Raw genomic sequence first — 18150 nt, 5'->3', positions numbered from 1 at the left:
TGGAAGGGAGGACTAAGCTTAGTATCATACACTGTTCCTGTATGTGAAAGCATATTTAAAACTGAAATACTGAAAGAGAATCCATTTAACCCTTGGGAAAATGTCTATTTCCTTTATCATTATCTTCTGCATGTGGTCATTTAAACACATTCATAATACATTATTAGTAAAAATTCTTAATACTTAATTTTATACATGATGTATTTCACATTTTTCATTGTATGTACATATATATTACATACACATATATACATACATAACACATATGTCCATACATATCAATATATACTGATACATTCACATAAGTTTTAAATATCAGGGAATATTCTGAAAATTCAATTGAAATATACATAAATGAGTTTTACAAAGTTTATATATATTTAGATTAAGGAATGACCAGGCAATTCAAATATTTTCAGCTTTGAGTAAATGTGCTAAGGTGATGAAAGTAATTCTGCTAAATTTTCCTAATAATCTTTTGGGAGAGATGGAATGGAGGTGGGACTGTACAGGCTGGCCTAGGGACCTGACAGGTGCTCATGGCTGGTTGATGTTTCTGAGCTCAACATTGGATCTGTTGGGATAATTGTTAATAGAGTACAGATAAAAATAAAATGCTACAAACTGAAAAATAAGAGTAGAGTATTTATAAAACTCATACATTGTTCTATGTGCAATATAAATATAGTTATGAATAATATGTTGTGTCATACACATGTTTAAGTTCTCCTTAAAACTCACAGCAATCCTGTGAGATAAGTGCTATTTTATTGTCTCAATTTATTAATTTATTGTCCCAATTAAGAAGTACATAACTTATTGTAAATGGAAATCTCTCTGTTCATTGCTATACAGATCTGGCTTCCTGACTGAGATTATGGTAAGGTTCTCTCACGTGGTAGGTTCAAAGGCCATGTAAACAAATGACTGGATCTAAATTTAAACCCAAAGGCAGCAGCTCAGATAGCTTCTTCCTTAGGTAATAATTGTGCTTTATAAAGCAAGGAACTGATTTTAGAAATCAAAATTAGATCTATCAAAATTAGCTCTATCACAAAGCAACAGAGCTCATACCCAGAGGAAAAGTAATCTTAATTGGCATGACCTCTGCTGTTATTCAGAGGCCTTTGAGCTCTGTTATTAAGGTGGATACCTCATGAGTTGGCCAATGTGTAACCTAGCAGACTGAACTTTAGACATATGTGGGAAGCTTAGGCTCTAGTCTTAGCTCTACCAATGAGTCAAGTGGTTTTAAGTATGTCACGGGAACATTGGGTAATCTATTAACAGTAAAAAACAAAAACAATATGCTCAAATGCTTTAAAAGAAAGACATTTTAAATTCAGGATATTATTCCTTTTAACAAAACCATTGCTATATCCTCAGGTATTTCTTCTATAAATTTTTCCAATGTCAATGAATATTTTGGTCCATTTCTCTGAAAATTTGTGGGAGGGGCAGAGGAGAAAGAAGGAGGTAGATCCACAGGTCATTGAAGAACTGCTCTGATGCAAAGCAGGAAAATGAAAGATCATGTGTCAATTTAATTTCTCTTATACTTTATATTCAAAATCTAAAGCTTGCAGTCATCTATGCATATTATTCATAAAAGTCATTTAATTTTAGAAATTGTCTACTGATGTCTGGATAGCTAGAAAGATAGGAATAAAAAGCTATGATGGATCCTTTAATGTTGAAAATTTTGACATTAAAATATAAATATATTCAGTATTTTTTCTGTATAGAATCTTGTGGTTTCTGTAATTTTATTTTGTTTTGTTTTTCCTCTTGGAAATAAGCTAGGATATTGAAGGTTTGGAGTCACACTGAGGAGTCTACTTTAAGATTTTAGGAAACACTATATTCTAATGCTGTCAGTTATATAACCGTATCTTCTGTCTTTGAGGCAGAGATTTTCAGAGGGATGTAAGAAATAAGGTTCTTTCTTATCACTATTTCACATATTTTCTAGACATTGGATTCAGATGCTTCGGTTATAAGAATGAGATACAATTATCGACTGGTTGTGGAGGCCATTGTGAGAATGATGTGCAAGTAAATTTTCTCAATTTTGATTTTTTGGCATCATACTCACAAATGCTTTATTAGAGATTTATAAACAAATTTAAATTTATTAGAGATTTATAAGCAAATTTAAATAGATCCTTCTTCTGAGTCTAGGATTCTTGGCTATACTCTATTTGATTTAGTAACTCCAATGTTTCTTTCTGGATTGCATTACTAATTTCAAGGGTGGAACTGGGTGTGTGGGATGTAGAATAATGAGGAAAATTAAGATTTTGTAGATTCTGTGGCTTGATAAACTTTGATATTTTACCAGTCTTGTACTTCTGCCAGAACCCCTATGGAGGAGGACAGGCTGCTGGCAAATGAGTTGATGTGAAACCTAGAAGCCTAAACGGTGTAATTTTAAATATTTCCTGATTAAACAAAATAGAAGTAAAAGGTCAGAATCTCAAAAATAGCAGAATTTGACATCAATCTACTGGCAAATCAGTACCAGGGTTCCAATGAGGCTTGCATGGTATTCTTTTTTTCCTGAAAGCAAACCATAAGCCAGATATATAGAGCAGGAATTTTTCACTTTGAAAAAATTGTACACAGCATTGGTTTTTCTTAATATTTTGAATTTTACACCCTAAAGAGTTTTCTTAATCATTCTTTATAAAATATTAGCTCACTCCCAAGTGGTCAAATGGTAGTTTTACACCTCGATACCTCTCTCTCTCTCTCTCTCTCTTTCTTTGTGTCTCCCTCAGTTAGAAAGAAATCAAAACATATTTTGAAGGGCTTTTTTTCTGTAGGAAGAACAAAATATTCTTTTTCCAAGTGGTTTTACAAACACTTGCTTTCAAGCTACTCCATAAGTAATAAGAGACCTCCCTCAAATCAAACAATCTTCTATTTAATGTGTTAGGGGGGGGAAATGGCACTTAAAGATGTAGTTGCTAGCAGAATGGAAGGAAGAGATCCACTTTTTTTTTTTTTTTTTTGGAAAGTGGAGTGTATGAAAGAAGAGCTGAATCACCTTCAGTTATGTTTTTTTGCAGTTCTAGGAGTTAATCACTGCTTTTTTTTCCCAGTGAGACAAATAGAAGTTTTTCACAAAATTGGTTCCTTTCCAGGTTGGATGGAAAATGGAGCGAAGTCATGCAAATATCTTCTAAGCACAGATTGCCAAAAAGTCATTGATTGGCAGGATCAGGGAGAGGGAAAGGGCTGAGGAAGGGAGTGGAAGGGCAAATTGTAAAGTTTGAAATGTGGCATCCGTTCAGTTTGTGTATTGCAGGTTTCTGGCTTGAACCCACTTCTAGTTCTAGGACATGTTCTTACAACTTTGCCAGTTGTTGGTGTCAGGGTTCATACTCATATAAATAAGTAGTCCAAACATTAAGATATAATTTATCAGTGTCCTCTACACAGACTGGCTCTGGAGGAAATTAAAATAAGTGAGGTTAGTTTTTAGAATAATTTTTTTCATGTTACTACTCTTTCTTTACCCCATCTGTCCTTCCTCTGTAGGCAGAACTCTTTTCTTTCATGCCTTTCCTCCACCTAATAAAATGTGTATCCATTTCCTGAGGGTTCTTATTTCTGCTGGAGCTAATCTGATAAACTAATGCCTGATGAGTTGTTTAATAATAAAAGATTGCTCCTATCTTGCCCATCTAAGATTCTAATTTTGAATATTACCATCTTTCAAAGCTTTCTCTTGTAAGGATGACCAATTTGGGGTATTTTCTATAATTAGTAGAGAAAAATTTGGTTAGTAGGGGAAAATTTTAGAACAAGCAAACTTCAAATGGCTTGCTCCTCTTTCTGGGCATATTTTTCTAATAGGACTGAACCAACTACTACATATACATTATTAAAAGAGTGCTTGGTCCTGATTAAATTTAAATTTTTTCCATCTGATATTCTTGAATCCAAGAATTGCCACAGTGTATGAGAATAAATAGTGATGAATTTAACCTTCACTATATTCTAGCATTCATTTTCTAGATAAATCCTCCTTCCCCAGATGCCTTATATATTAGTTGAGATGTTTTTGGTTGTGAGTAACAGAATTCCAACTCAAATTAGCATAAATGATAAACCAGATTTATTGGCTTACGTACCTGAAAAGTCCAGGCATGTTTTGATTAAGGCAGCCTCTCAGTTTTCTATGATTCTCTTGGCTGTGCCCTTCTCTGTGTTCTGGCTACATCCTCAGATTGGCTTCCATCATAGTCACAAAATGGCTGCCAATAGCAACCAGGGCAACATGTTATTTGATTCATATCCAAAGGAGGGAGACTGTCACATTTTAAAAATCATTTAAGAAAAGTCTTGAGATTTACTCTGGTTGAGCCATCACTGGGCCCAGGAGGAAACCAAATGCAGGTTCATCTGGGCTTTGGTGACAGCCCCTGCTGAAACAATCTTTGTTTTAATTGGGGTAAAATAATATTGATTGGAGGTGGGATGGATTCAATCCATCCAGAGTTATGGCTATAGTACGAGGAGAGAAGGACATTTCCAAATAAAAATCTGCGTACAATTAGTAAAGGTGGAATAAATTCCAAGAATGTAACTAAATATTACCCATCAAGTTCCTTTAAGTGGAGTCTATTCTTTCAGCCTTTGAAAAATGTACAGAAAAACAGAGGAATAGACTTCATTGCCAAACAGAAAATTTGTATGTGATTCATATCTAGCTTGGCAGTTTTTCTTTTTACTCTATAGTAACCAAAACTTTACCCATTTCTTAGAACTGGATATATACACTTAGCCATGTAAGAGATTCTAAGTACTAAATGAATATATAGCACTTCTAGCCCCCAGCCACGTAGGAAAGTTCTGAGATGCCACATACAATTAATGAAGAGGAAAAGGATCAAGTTGATACTGAGCCAAATTATGAATTCCATGTGGTTCGATGTAAGGTTTACAATGCCCACCCTGAGACTGAGAGAAGGCCAGGTATATGACTATCCAATTTTTAAAAAGAGAATTCTGAGGAAAAACAATCCAATACTTGGAGAGTTATCTAGGTATTAGTTTCCTGTAGTGTCATCTCTATTATTGATTGTATTACTACCCAATAATCAATAATTTAGAGTTTTAATTTGATGTTCTTGTATATCTCCTGCTTCATTACTGTGATTTTATTTAGGTGTTTTCCATTTTTTCACTTTTGGATCATTATATTAAAATATTTAGAGGCAATCCAAGTGACAGAAAGTAGCAAATAACTATTTCTTTGCTTGGTATTGACATATGGGCCTATAGCAGCCATGTTCCAACCTCCAATTTTATTGCTATCAGAGTCTCTCTATCCAAAAATATCTCTTACCTTCCTGTGGTGCCTAGAATTTTTAACTATAGGATCATATCCTATTTGCATATAGACATTGTCCTGGCAAGTTACTTCTTAGAATGTTTAAAATGGCTTACATATATGAACATGCTGCTAATATGCAAATGAAATCATTGTGTGAAGTTTAGAACGTGAAATAATTGGCCCTTGCCTTTCTGGCCCTGGCTGTGTGTCTTTTTTTATCTGCATACTGCAAAACTCCAGTTTTGAAAAAGGAGAATAGATAGGAAGCTCTACTTGCTGCCTCCAAAGGGCAGGCATGGGTGAGACATGAAGATGTGGATATGAGAGTATAAGAATGGCTCTTGGGGAGAAGTCCAGCAGGTAAGGAATTGAGAAGAGTGCTGCTATGAAACCTTTCCTTTTTAGAGCTGTGCATGCAAATCTCTTTTGTTCATCAACTTAAAGCAGTATACATCTAATATCGTGAGTCTTAATACCCATGCATTAGAAATCTAGGGGATTGTCCGCCCAGCACACCTCATTCTCTTGGGTGCTATAGGATCTCCTCTATAATCCCTCTCCTGTATCACTGTCTGTTTGAGAGATAGATAACATATCTGAACTGGACCAACTGGAATCTTTACAGGAGTTTTAGACATGAGAACTAAGAAATGGAAATCAGTTTCTTTTAGTATTCTGGGTTTATATAAAGGTGGAAGGGAAGTATGGGAGCAATTGATAGCCACGTTTTCTGTGCTGTGGACAGGAGAAGCCGGGGTGCACACCCGAGTGTGATATTTGAATCAAAGTTATAAAAAAGATGCAAGGTACAATAGCTGCTATTTAGATATAAAAGGAAACATTAAAAAAAAAAGAATACAAAATCTAATTAAGTGGTTAAAAAAAAAAGACAGATTGATGCCAGTCTGCATGTCTACTGCCTCAGAGCTTTCATTCTAGCCCCAGATCACAGGTCAATAGCAATTTTAACACACTGAAGTGGTGATACCAATTCTTCTTTGAATAAAAAATTGTCTACTTGAGGTTTAATATTAAATATAGAGAATGTGCAGTACATCAAATTAAAATTTCAGTATTAGGATAAGAATGATAGGTTCACATTTGGTGTTAAGTATTTATAATGTTAAATGTATATATTAATTATATATTGAGGTTAATTATCTATTGATATATTTATGTGTCAATTTGGATAGCCTACGGTGCCCATTTGGATAGCCTATGGTATTTTGGTCAAATACCAGTCCAGTTGTTGCCATAAAGATAATTTTTAGATGTGATTACTATTTACCAACAGATTTGGAGTAAAGCAGATTACCACCTCTAAACTGAATGGTCCCCATCCAAGCAATTGGAAGCCTTAAGAGAAGAGATTGAGGTGTCTCAAAAGGGAATGAGTTCTGTTTTCCTCCCATCCCCCCAAAGACTGCCTTTGGACTCAAGGTTGCAACACCAACTCTTGATGGAATTGACAGCCTGTCAACCTGCTCAGCAGATTTTTGGACTCACTAGCTCCCACACCCTCTCCTTCTGTACACACACACATACACACACACACACACACACACAGTCACATACATTATTTTGTTTTCCCAGAGAATCTTGACTATGCATATTTATGACAAAGGCTCCAACAATTATTGACTTAAAGAAACACACATTTATTATCTCATGGTCTCTGTAGATAAGGAATCAAGGTGCAGCTTTGCTGAATGCTTCTGTCATAATGGCTCTTCAAGGCTGTAATCAAGGTGCTAGTTGGAGCTGCAGTCTAATCTGAAGACCCAAGTGGGGGGCTGGATCTGCTTCTACATTCACTCACCTGATTGTCAGGATTCAGTTCCTTATGGCATGTTGAATGGAATGCCTCCATTCCTCATTGGCTGTTATGTGAAGTCCTCCCTCAGTTCTTTTCCACATGGGTCCTTCACAGGGAAGCCCACAACATGGTAGCTGGCTACATTAGAATAAACAGCCAAGAGAGGAAGAGAGATCACCAAAGACAGAAGTTGGTGGTGGTTTTTTTATAACCTAATCTTGGAAATAAGATAGTGTTATTTCTCATGAAAATCCATTGGAAGTCATGCAACACCAGCCCTCCAAGGGTAAGTATCACATAATAATGTGACTGCCAGGAAGTGAGAATCGCTGGGGCTATCTTGGAGGCTGTCTACTATATTTAATTTAACTTATTGGCAAATCTGACAGTTAAGGTTTTTCATTTAAATTTGAAAGTAAAAAAAAAAAAATAAAAAAAAATAAATTTGAAAGTATAGGGAGCCCTGGGTGGCGCAGCTGTTTGGCGCCTTCCTTTGGCCCGGGGCACGATCCTGGAGACCCGGAATGGAGTCCCACGTCTGGCTCCCCGTGCATGGAGCCTGCTTCTCCCTCTGCCTGTGTCTCTGCCTCTCTCTCTCTCTCTGTGTGACTGTCATAAATAAATAAAAATTAAAAAAAATTAAATTTGAAAGTATAATGGGGGCACTTGGGTGATTAAGTGTTTGCCTTTGGCTCAGGTCATGATCCCAGGGTCCTAGGATCAGCCCTGTGATGGACTCCTCATGCTGGGTGGGGAGCTTGCTTCTCCCTCTCCCACTGCCCCTCTTTCCTGCTCTCTCTCTCTCTCTCTCTCTCTCTCAAATAAGTAAATAAATAAAATCTTGAAAAAAAAAGTACAATTGATTTGAACTAGTAGTTTAATTGAAACTCAGAAGAGGATTTTTCTAAGATTGTAAACACTGCTAAAATGCATGAGAGAACTTCGGATTTATCGTATTTATGAATTTAACTTATGAGATTTACTAGAGCACTTTATTTTTTTAAAAAGATTTTTATTTATTTATTCATTAGAGACAGAGAGAGCGAGTGAGAGAGAGAGAGAGAGAGAGAGAGAGAGAGAGGCAGAGATACAGGCAAAGGGAGAAGCAGGCACCATGCAGGGAGCCCAACGTGGGACTTGGTCCTGGGTCTCCGGGATCACACCTTGGGCTGAAGGCAGTGCTAAACCACTGAGCCAACAAGGCTACCCACTTTACTACCCAGGCTAGAGCACTTTAAATAGCTGAGAGTACCTGAGAAAATTTCACTTGTCAGGTCAGATCAGATCAGGCAACAAATACATTAATTATAGATGTAGTCTAAAATGTTAAAGGCAGTTAAATTAACTAATTTCTAAGAAGGCTGGCTGTTCAATGAGTTCTGCAAACTGAGTTACTCAGACAGCAAAGCCCATTCTGTAAGTGACTTAAATTTCATTAATTCGTTTTTTTTTAAGATTTTATTTATTTATTCAAGGCAGACAGACACACACACAGAGAGAGAGAGAGAGAGAGAGAGAAGAGAGAGAGAGAGAGACAGAGAGAGAGAGAGAGGCAGAGACACAGGCAGAGGGAGAAGCTGGCTCCATGCAGGGAGCCTGATGTGGGACTCAATCCCCCGTCCCCAGGATCATACCCTGGGCTGAAGGCAGTGCCAAACTGCTGGGCCATTGGGGCTGCCCTAAATTTTACTAATTTGAAAACAGAATTATGTGATATATATGAAATGAAATTAAAAGCTTAAGGGAAAAGAAATTCTAGATTTTTTTTTACTTTAATAAATTGAATATTAATTTTAAAAATCCCAGTAGCTAAGATTTGTCGTTTTTATGCAAAAAAATAAATAAATAAAAGACCCCAGAAAAAATAAAATCTTACATTGACAAAAGCCAGCCTGTGAAGAGAAAGAAAAAATTCAAATAGCTAAGAAGAAAAAGGCAGTGGTGATATTTGGGAGATCTTTCCAGTGGTTCTTGCCATTAGCTGCATTCCTGCCCTTCAGTTCTGTAAGGCACCTTGGTATGCTTAGAATTTCTTTCACTTGAAACTAATACTCAACTGTATTTTTTTCCTAGATTCTGTGCTTCAGAAATACAAACTGGACTCAGTAATAGTAACTCTATGAGAGCCAGAAAGGCCTTCTAGCACGGGAACCCTGAGACCCACAGTTTCATTCCTGAGCTGCTATCATTTCTTTCCAGATCAATTTCCTGTTTATTATAATAAAATGAACTTAATATTTGACTGCTGCCTCATGTGGATATTGAGAAAAAAATAGTAAAGTTCAACATGTGTTGAAAAGAATATTCAGGGTTACTGGTATTCTTGTTACGTGTCAGTGATTTCCCTAAGGTAGTTGAAATTTCATTTATTTTGGAGTATTGGAATGCTAATGGTATTTGTCTTATAAGATTGTTACAAGATTTGGAGCAAAGCGCTTGACACAATGTTCGGAACAGAGTAAGCCCTCAATAAATGTCACCGATGATGTTGTTGATGATGCTTTTTTTAAACTTTGTATATAGAAAACCTGACAGTGGTCCCAGGGCTTGCGCTCCTTTTCACTGCTCATTCCCCACACAGCACTGCTGATTCTGATCTGTAGTTGTGCTTCTGTGTGTGCTTACCTCTTCATCTCCATTATTATTACATTTATTAAGGCCTCTATCATCTCTCTTATGGGATTTTGCAATATTTTACCACTTAGTTATCTGGACTTTCAGGACAGCTTTTGTCTATTCCATTCTGAACACATCCCAAAATATCTTTTCAAACACAGCCCTTTTCCTACTTTTTGTTTATTAACACACATGAAGGTTTCCCTATGGCCAACACAAAGAACAAACCTCTTAGGCTGACACATGGATGCTTTACACCAGCTTCCAATCCTAAATTTTATGCTAATTCATAGAGAATGATTATAGTTTGTTAAACTAATTATGCAGTTTCCATTCTAATTTTCCCATGAACCTTATACATAAAGCTATTACAGTCTTTATGTTTGTTTCCTAAACACAATCGAAGGCAGGCATGTGACTGACTTACTCATCCATGGTTCCTTGATGTCTAGTACTGTTCTTGAAGCAAGGTGATTATTCAGTAAGTGTATGTAAAATGAAAAGGTAGATTGATATTCTTGGAATGTATAATATTAAACGTAATTTAAATTTCAAATTTAATTTAAAAATTCATTAAATATCCTACTTAAGGGTTCTAAGAAAATTATTTTCATTTATTTATTTACTTACTTTACCTAGTGATTCATCACTTACATAGGACACCCAGTGCTCATCATAAGTGCCTTCCTTAATCCCTTTCACCCACCTAGCCCATCCCCGACCCACTTCCCTCCATCAACCCTCGGTTTCTCTATCCTTAAAAGTCTCTGATGGTTTGCTCCTCTCTCTCTCTCTCTCTCTCTCTCTCCCCATATGTTCATATATTTTGTTTCTTAAATTCCACATGAGTGAAATAAAACAATTTAACCGTCCTCGCAAATTTCTACTGGGGGAAAGGACTGCTTTAGACTTTGGTAGAGCACTAAATTTAAATACAGCAAGTTTGTCTCTTTAGGCAGTGGGATAGGGGAGAACAGAAAAGTGTTTCATTACTTGTTTTCTTCATTTAGGTTAAAACATAGTTAAAGTAAGATTTGCCACAAGTCATAATAGGACAGAGTTGATGGGCTGTATATAAGTGAAACGAGAGGGAGTTTTAAGAAAGACTCACTATTTATTTACTTTCTGTTTCCATATTAAGGGAGAGAACACCAAAACAGATGGATTCAGGGAAGCTTGTGAGTGAGAATTAGTATGAGGATTCTTAGCCTCTTCTCTCTACTAATAAACGCTTAAGAAACCAAGAAGTAAATGAAAAAAAAAAAAAGACACTAGCATTTACCTTAGAAACCTTTAAAAAAGTAGACTTCTAAAAGAGAAAGTTTTATTGAAGATTGCCATTTCTATCCTTTCTGGCTTTTTATTTATCAGGCTGTGTTGTGTGTGTGCGTGCGTGTGTAAAGAGATCTCCAAAAAGTATTCTTCTTCTTATTTATTTATTTATCTATTTATTTTTAAGTTTTGAATGTTTTCTAGCAATGACAGAAAACAGGATTGTTTGGAGTTCAGCATTCCTCATTACTCACTCACCATAGCTTTTAATAAGTTGAAAAAAGATAATGGGAAGCAGAGATTAATTTCTGCTCTGTTGAATTGTGTGAAGTGATACTGAAAGGCAGAAACCCAGCAACCCTGGGGACTAACTTTTGATGTTTTAAGACACAAGAAAAAGGAGTTGTCCAGGATAAAGTCCTGTGATAGATGGGATGATTTGGGATCATGACTGATACCCCTGCCCCCAAACAAGTCATGTCAACTAGCAAGTAACAAGCACTTAACTTGAGCCAGTGGGGTTTGGGAAACCATGTAAAGGCCTGCTTTACCTTCTTAGGTGCTTTGATTATAATATGGAAATCTCATTCATTGTTCAATTGAATCTGGATCAGCAGGGATTACAAACATCTGTATGCAGACAAATTCAGAAATATATTCCTTATGCTTTTATACCAGGCTAAATCAGAAAAACATATTTCTCGAAAGTTTATCCAAATCTCTTTCTAGTATCGTTAGCCTAAAATTCCCATCATCAATGCCTTCAATTTTAATTTCTCTTCCATTTGCATTCTCTTCCTATCCTAACCATCCCCCTTGCGCATACTCCTATTCCCTTCTGTCTGGGGCAGACTTCAGAGATGAGGATAAAAGAGAAACAGAATAAGTGAAAACCAGAGGTGGGATTTGGGGAAACCTGTAATTTGATGAGGATTAGCTCAGATAAGGCAGGACTGGCGAATTGTGGTCTGATTGTGAAAAGTCTGGAATGTCTGGCTGGAGCTCTGGATGTCATGCCTCTGGAAGTAGGCGGCAGGAAGTTTTGAGCTGGGGAGTGACCTGATTAGATTACACAAATACAATATTTAGGGTTAATTGACCAGGACAGACACAGGAGGCTTGAGAGTAATTATGAGAAAAATAAAAGTATATTAGCACATGTAAGATGTGCTAAGAATCTGATCTTAGGCAGTAGAAGTGGGTCAGAGTAAAAGGGGTAGGAAAAACAAAAAGACCCCAGGCTAGAAAGATCAAATTTTCTGTCTTAATTTTATAAAGGGCAGCATGCTCACCATCATGAAACCCTAGGCATCTGCTTGTGTGATCCCATAAATTTAAAACATCCCTTCACCAATAAGATATGAGAAGAGGATACAAAAAAAAAAGAGATAAATTTTATCATATCACTTTAGCGACCATAATGATGATAAAATTTATTTAAGAAAATGGATGCTCAAACATCCTCTTTGCCAAAGAACCTTCCTACTCGCACCCCCATGGGCAGGAAGAACTAACATTTTGTAAGCCTTTTACAACAAAACCTAAAACAAGGTTTTAAAACAAGAATTTGATTAATTCCAATTTAGATGGCCACTGGAACTCATTTAAAAAGATCCTTGCCAGAGTCTGGATATAGACAGCTGGGTGGCTGTATGATGAGGTGGCAGCCCAGAAGAGCAAAGAAAGGCCACATAGTTCTGGAAAGCCTCCTACCACACAAAATACTTATCCTAGGGTAGGATAGCTGAACGATTAAATTAGAGTGCTGGTCATGGGGGACTGTACTGCAGAGGTTAAATCACAGTCTAGCAAATCTTGGAAATATAGGGGAAGAGGGCCCTCTAGGCTGCAGAGTGAGGGCAAGTATCTTGTGGGGAAAATTTGATACATTCAAGGGTCAGAGAAGCAAGTGAATCTACAGAGAAGTCAGAAACAAGGGAGGTGAGAACAGGTAAGATCCAAGAAAGAGGATTTTATCTTAACTGCAGTGGGAGACATTGGGATTTGTAAAGAGAAGTATGGGATGATTTAATTTACAATTTGATCACTAATGCACTTGTTTTCTATTGGGTCCACCATTATATGTACTGTTTTTTCTTTCTTTGGACTCATCAGCTAATTATTATTAGAATTTATTCTCAATTAGCTTATTAGTTATATATTATCTTCTCTTACACTAGTGTACTTGATTTATTAAATATTAATTAGTGATTTTTTACCAAAACCCAGAAAATGTAAATACCTTAGAACACTAACTCTATTTACTCCCTCATGACATCTATGCTTTCATGTATTTTAAATTCTGGAAGTCATTATTTTCATTGCTTACTAAATTATTTATTTTTATTTATCATATTCTCTCCTCACCCCCCTTCATCCCTCCCCACTTACCATGACACTTCCTAGCCCCTTGCATTTTTCTTCCTCCATCTAGGAATCCTTTCTGTTGCTTAAAAAAAATCCTTGCTTGTATTTCTTTGATTGGGGATATGTTGTGAAAAATTCTCTCAGTTTTTTTCCTGGAAATATATTTATTACAGCTTCAATTTTGAAAGATATTTTTACTGCATCTAGAACTCTAGGGGGACTTTTTTTGCTTGTTTTTGGACATTGAAATAGTATTTCATTGTTTTCTGACCTCCAGAGTTTCTGTTAAGAAGACAATCACCAATTTTCGTTTTGTCTCCTTTGAAGATAATGTGTCTTTTTTACCCCTCTTGATGGTTTTAAGATTTCCTTTCATCATTGGTTTTCAGTGGTTTGTAGGATCATTTGGCGAGGTGTGCTTTTATTCTTGTCATTTGCATGGTTTCTTGAATCAGCAGTTTGAATTCCTTTAGGAAAATTCTTGAAAATGAGTTTCAAATGTTGCTTCTGCCTCAGTTTCTCTTTTATTCTTTCCTGGGACTCAAATCACACCTCTGTTGGATGACTTTGAGTCCACACTTCTTCTATCCCTTGCCTAGCAATTCTCTGCTGGCCTATTTTCTGATTCTCTGATCGGATTTACGAATCTCTTCAGCTATGTCTAGTCTCTTATTTCATCTATTTTCTTGATTTCAGTAATTGTCTTGTCATTTCTAAAAGTCTTTTGTTGTTTGCAGTTCTTTGGCAAAATTCCCAGCGTTAGTCATCTAATTTTTGGACATACAAATTGCAATTATTTTTTTAATTACAATTATTTTAAAGCCACTTTTTATTAACTCCAATATGTAGCCCCTAGAGGCTGTCTCTTTTCAAACAAAATATTTTCTTACTGTTTGTATGTCTGTTACTTTTTAAATTTTTAGTCTATTACTCTAATTGAATGGTAGAAATCGTGTATGAAGAATTATAGAAACTCTGGCTGATTATTTTTCTCCATAGGAGGTTTTCATTTGCTTATGGTAAACAAGTAGAATAGCAGTGTATCAGTTAAATCTAATAAGCTATTAAGATGACTTGAGTCAGGGTTTTAGTCCTTTTAGGGCCTGGTCTCTATTTCTAGTTTGCCCTTACTTGTAGAGTCTGGCCTTAGGGGGGCCACAAGTGATGCTATTTTCTGTTGCCTCCCCACCATAATTGGGTCTGACTCTTACTGTTTTCTATCCCACAGATGATACTGATGAGAGCTATGGTTAGTTTTCCAGCCTCTTAGTGGCCACTTTATATTAGCTTGTCTGCCTCTCAAATCAAGTTGCTTATAGATTGTCAAATGGCTTGTGCTGAAACTGGCTCTCAGCTTCAGGCTTTATTTTTTGTACTTCCTTTTTCTCTATGATCTTGCTCTCTCAAATCCTCACTACTTAGTTGTCCTAAACTCCAGTATTTTTCCTCCAGCCATTGACCATTTTTTAAAATATTCCTTTTTTTAAAGATGTATTATTTACTTATTTATTTAGAAGGTGTGTGGGAGGAGGAGCAGAGAGAGAGGGAGAGAGAATCTTGAGCAGACTCCCCACTGAGCTTGGAGGCTGATGCAAGTCTCGATCTCAAGACTCTGAGATGAGGACCTGAGCTGAAATCACAAGTTGGATGAGTGCTTGCTTAACCAACTGAGCACAGTGGCACCCTTCTAATTCTGTTCTATTTTGCTTCTCTGCAATGTAGTAGCTATTAGCCTTCATCTGCCCTTTGTCAGCATCAATGAGCATTTAAAAAGTGACCAGTGTAAAAAAACAAAACCAAAACAACAACAACAACAAAAAACAAACAACAAAAAAGTGGCCAGTGTTTCCAAGAAGAAGTAGTAAAAACACCACATTCATTTCAGTGAGTTTCTCTTCTCTCCAGCATCCTGGTCCCTCAAAATTCTGATTTATCTAGGTAGCTTTCCTTTGCCATCAATTAAATGTGGTTTTTAAATTATTATTATTCAATGAGACATTTTTAGTTTTCTTTTTCTTCATTTCTCCCTTTCTTTTTTCTTTCTCTTCTCCCTCCTTCCCCTTTTTCTCTTTCTTTGTCTCTCCCTCTCTTCCTCTCTTCCTTACTTCTTTTCCTTCTTCCTTGAAGCCCATCAAGGCTAGAGGTTATTTGGTAATTTTTATGTTATGGAGCGTACTGTATTTTAAATGCTGGGTTTTTAGATTTTCACATATTTTTCTATACCATCTTTGTTTTCAGAACCTTCTTATACCAGTTAGCATTTGCCACATAACAAAGAACCATACATTAGTGGATTACAATAACAATTTATTTTTCTTACAATTCTATGGGTTGCCAATTTGGGTTGGGCTCAGCTGAGTGGTTCTTCTGCATAAATTAGGGTTGGCTAATCTCTAGTAACAAACTATAGAAATGATCCCTGAAAGTATAGTCTTAGGGTTGGCTAATCTCTAATGTGGCTGATTCATGTATCTGCTGCTGCCTACTGGAGTGGCTGAGAACTGGCCCATTAGACTGTTTTGGTTCTCCTCCATTTGGTCTATCACCCATCAATAGGTTGACATCAGGCTTATTCATGAGGAGGCAGGATTCCATGCACAAAAATAGAAGCAAGCAAAAACCTCTATCAGACATCAGACAATATTGACTCTCCTGCATTGTTTTGACGAAGGAGGTCACAAGGCCAACCTGGATTGTGGTATAGAAACAGACTCCAGCTATTGTTGAAATAAACTGCAAAGAATTGTGGCCACTTTTTTATAGTTGACATGCTTGATAAATCATTAATTCTAATAATTTAAGTTTCTTAGACTTTTGTGCATTTATAGTCACATACACAGAAAATAATGATGGTTTTATTTTTTCATTTCCAATTTCTATATTGCCTTTTCATTGCCTAATTGTACTGGATAGATCACTTAAATTCAAATAAAGGTTGAGATAGTGAACATTCCTGATTTGTTCATAATTACAGAGGAAAGACTTCCAAACATTTCCATGCTGTTATTTTGTGCTTTTTTGGTGGATACTTTTCATGAAACTAAGAAATCACTTTTCTATTATTAGTTTTTTATACTTATTTACCATCATAATTAAGAATATATGTTGGATTTCATCAACTATTTTTATGTATATAATAAGATAATCATATGATTTCCCTTTTTATTTTGTTAATATCATTTTCCATGAATATATTTGAAAGTTGGACCGTATTCAAATACTATAATAACCCAATTTATTTTCTGTTATTTTTTTGATGTGAAAGAATTTTGTGTGTGTTAAGTTTTAGGATTTTTATACTTATGTTCATTATGGGGAAAGTGTGATTTATTTATTTTTTATATAAAATATCTATGGTAGGTTTTGAAATCAAGGTTATAAGTTGGGAATTGGCCTCTTTTTTTGTACTCTGGGAGAATGGATATAAAGTTGGAATTGCTTCTTCCTCAAATATTTGGGAGAATTAACCAGTGAAGCCATTCAGGCAGAATCTTTCTTCTTGGCCTATTATTGTCCATTTTGGGGTAGGGAGGATTGATGGTACCAAACCTTCTGGGAAGTTGTATCATTTTTATACATTCTGTCTTGTTAATCCAAGTGTTAAAACCCAAAGTTTATTTTAAGTCTCAAACACTTAAAGGCTTTTTCAGTCAGGTTTATAATTTATTTAGCTGAGCAATTCTCTAAAAAAATTAGTAGACTTTTAATCTATTTACTCTAGTCAATTTGGTTTGACTGAAAAAATCTCAAATATCTTTCATTGTCAGAGAGGTCGTAATTCTCAGCCTGACATGTTTCCTTGCACCCCCATTCTTCTCTTCTTTCAACATAATGGCAGCTATGTTGAAATAAGCAGGCTTGGATGGAACTCTACACTTGCAATTTGTGACAGACTTCTACTTTATTTTTAAGTTTTATTTTAATTGCAGTTAGTTAACTTAGAATGTATTGGTTTCAGGTGTACAATATAGTGATTCAATAGTTACACACAGTACCCAGTGCTCATCACAAGTGCCCTTCTTAATCCCCATCACCTATTCCGTCCATCCCCTCACCCACCTCCCCTCTGGTACTCATCATTTTGTTCTCTCTAGTTAAGAGTCTGTTTCTTGGTTTGCCCCTCTCTCTCTTTTTTTCTCGTTGTTCATTTGTTTTGTTTCTTAAATTTGACATATGAGTGAAATAATGTGGTATGTCTTTCTCTGACTGGACTATTTTGCTCAGCATTATACTTTCTAGTTCCATCAGTGTAGTTGCAAATGGCAATATTTCATTCTTTTTATGGTTGAGTAATATTCCATTGTGTATATATACCACATCTTCTTTATCCACTTATTAGTCTATGGACACTTGGGCTGTTTCCACAATTGGGCTATTATAAATAATGCTGCTATAAACATCAAGGACAGACCTATACTTGAATGCATTTTAATGCATTTTTAATAGAGAAAACGTTTCTTAGTCTTACCTTTTGTTATCTGGAGTTTAAAGCCAGTTAAACTTTCTAACCCCAAAGGCTTCAAATTTCTGGATTCTCTCTTCTCCTTTTTTTTTTTTTTCCCATTTTTATCCTAGCTCAGGCTAGGTGAACTCTAACCTGAGCTCGTCTCTGGGTTCTGTACCTTGCAAACATAACTGGAAAATACCAAAACACACCAATGCATTCTGTCTTCCAACCTCTTCATTTAGGAATCAGCCTCAGTAGATACAGAAGCAATATAATTATCAATTACCA

At 35.9% G+C, this 18150-nt stretch overlaps 1 pseudogene; it reads right to left on the bottom strand.

Annotated features, from left to right (window-relative positions):
• Positions 1-15764: 15764 nt before the first annotated feature.
• Positions 15765-15850, bottom strand: LOC121498415 (annotated as a pseudogene).
• Positions 15851-18150: the final 2300 nt, after the last annotated feature.

Source organism: Vulpes lagopus, chromosome 8 (genome assembly GCF_018345385.1).
Source record: "Vulpes lagopus strain Blue_001 chromosome 8, ASM1834538v1, whole genome shotgun sequence".
NCBI lineage: Eukaryota > Metazoa > Chordata > Mammalia > Carnivora > Canidae > Vulpes > Vulpes lagopus.
Note: the sequence above shows the minus strand (reverse complement) of the source record. Positions and strands in the feature narration are given on the sequence as shown.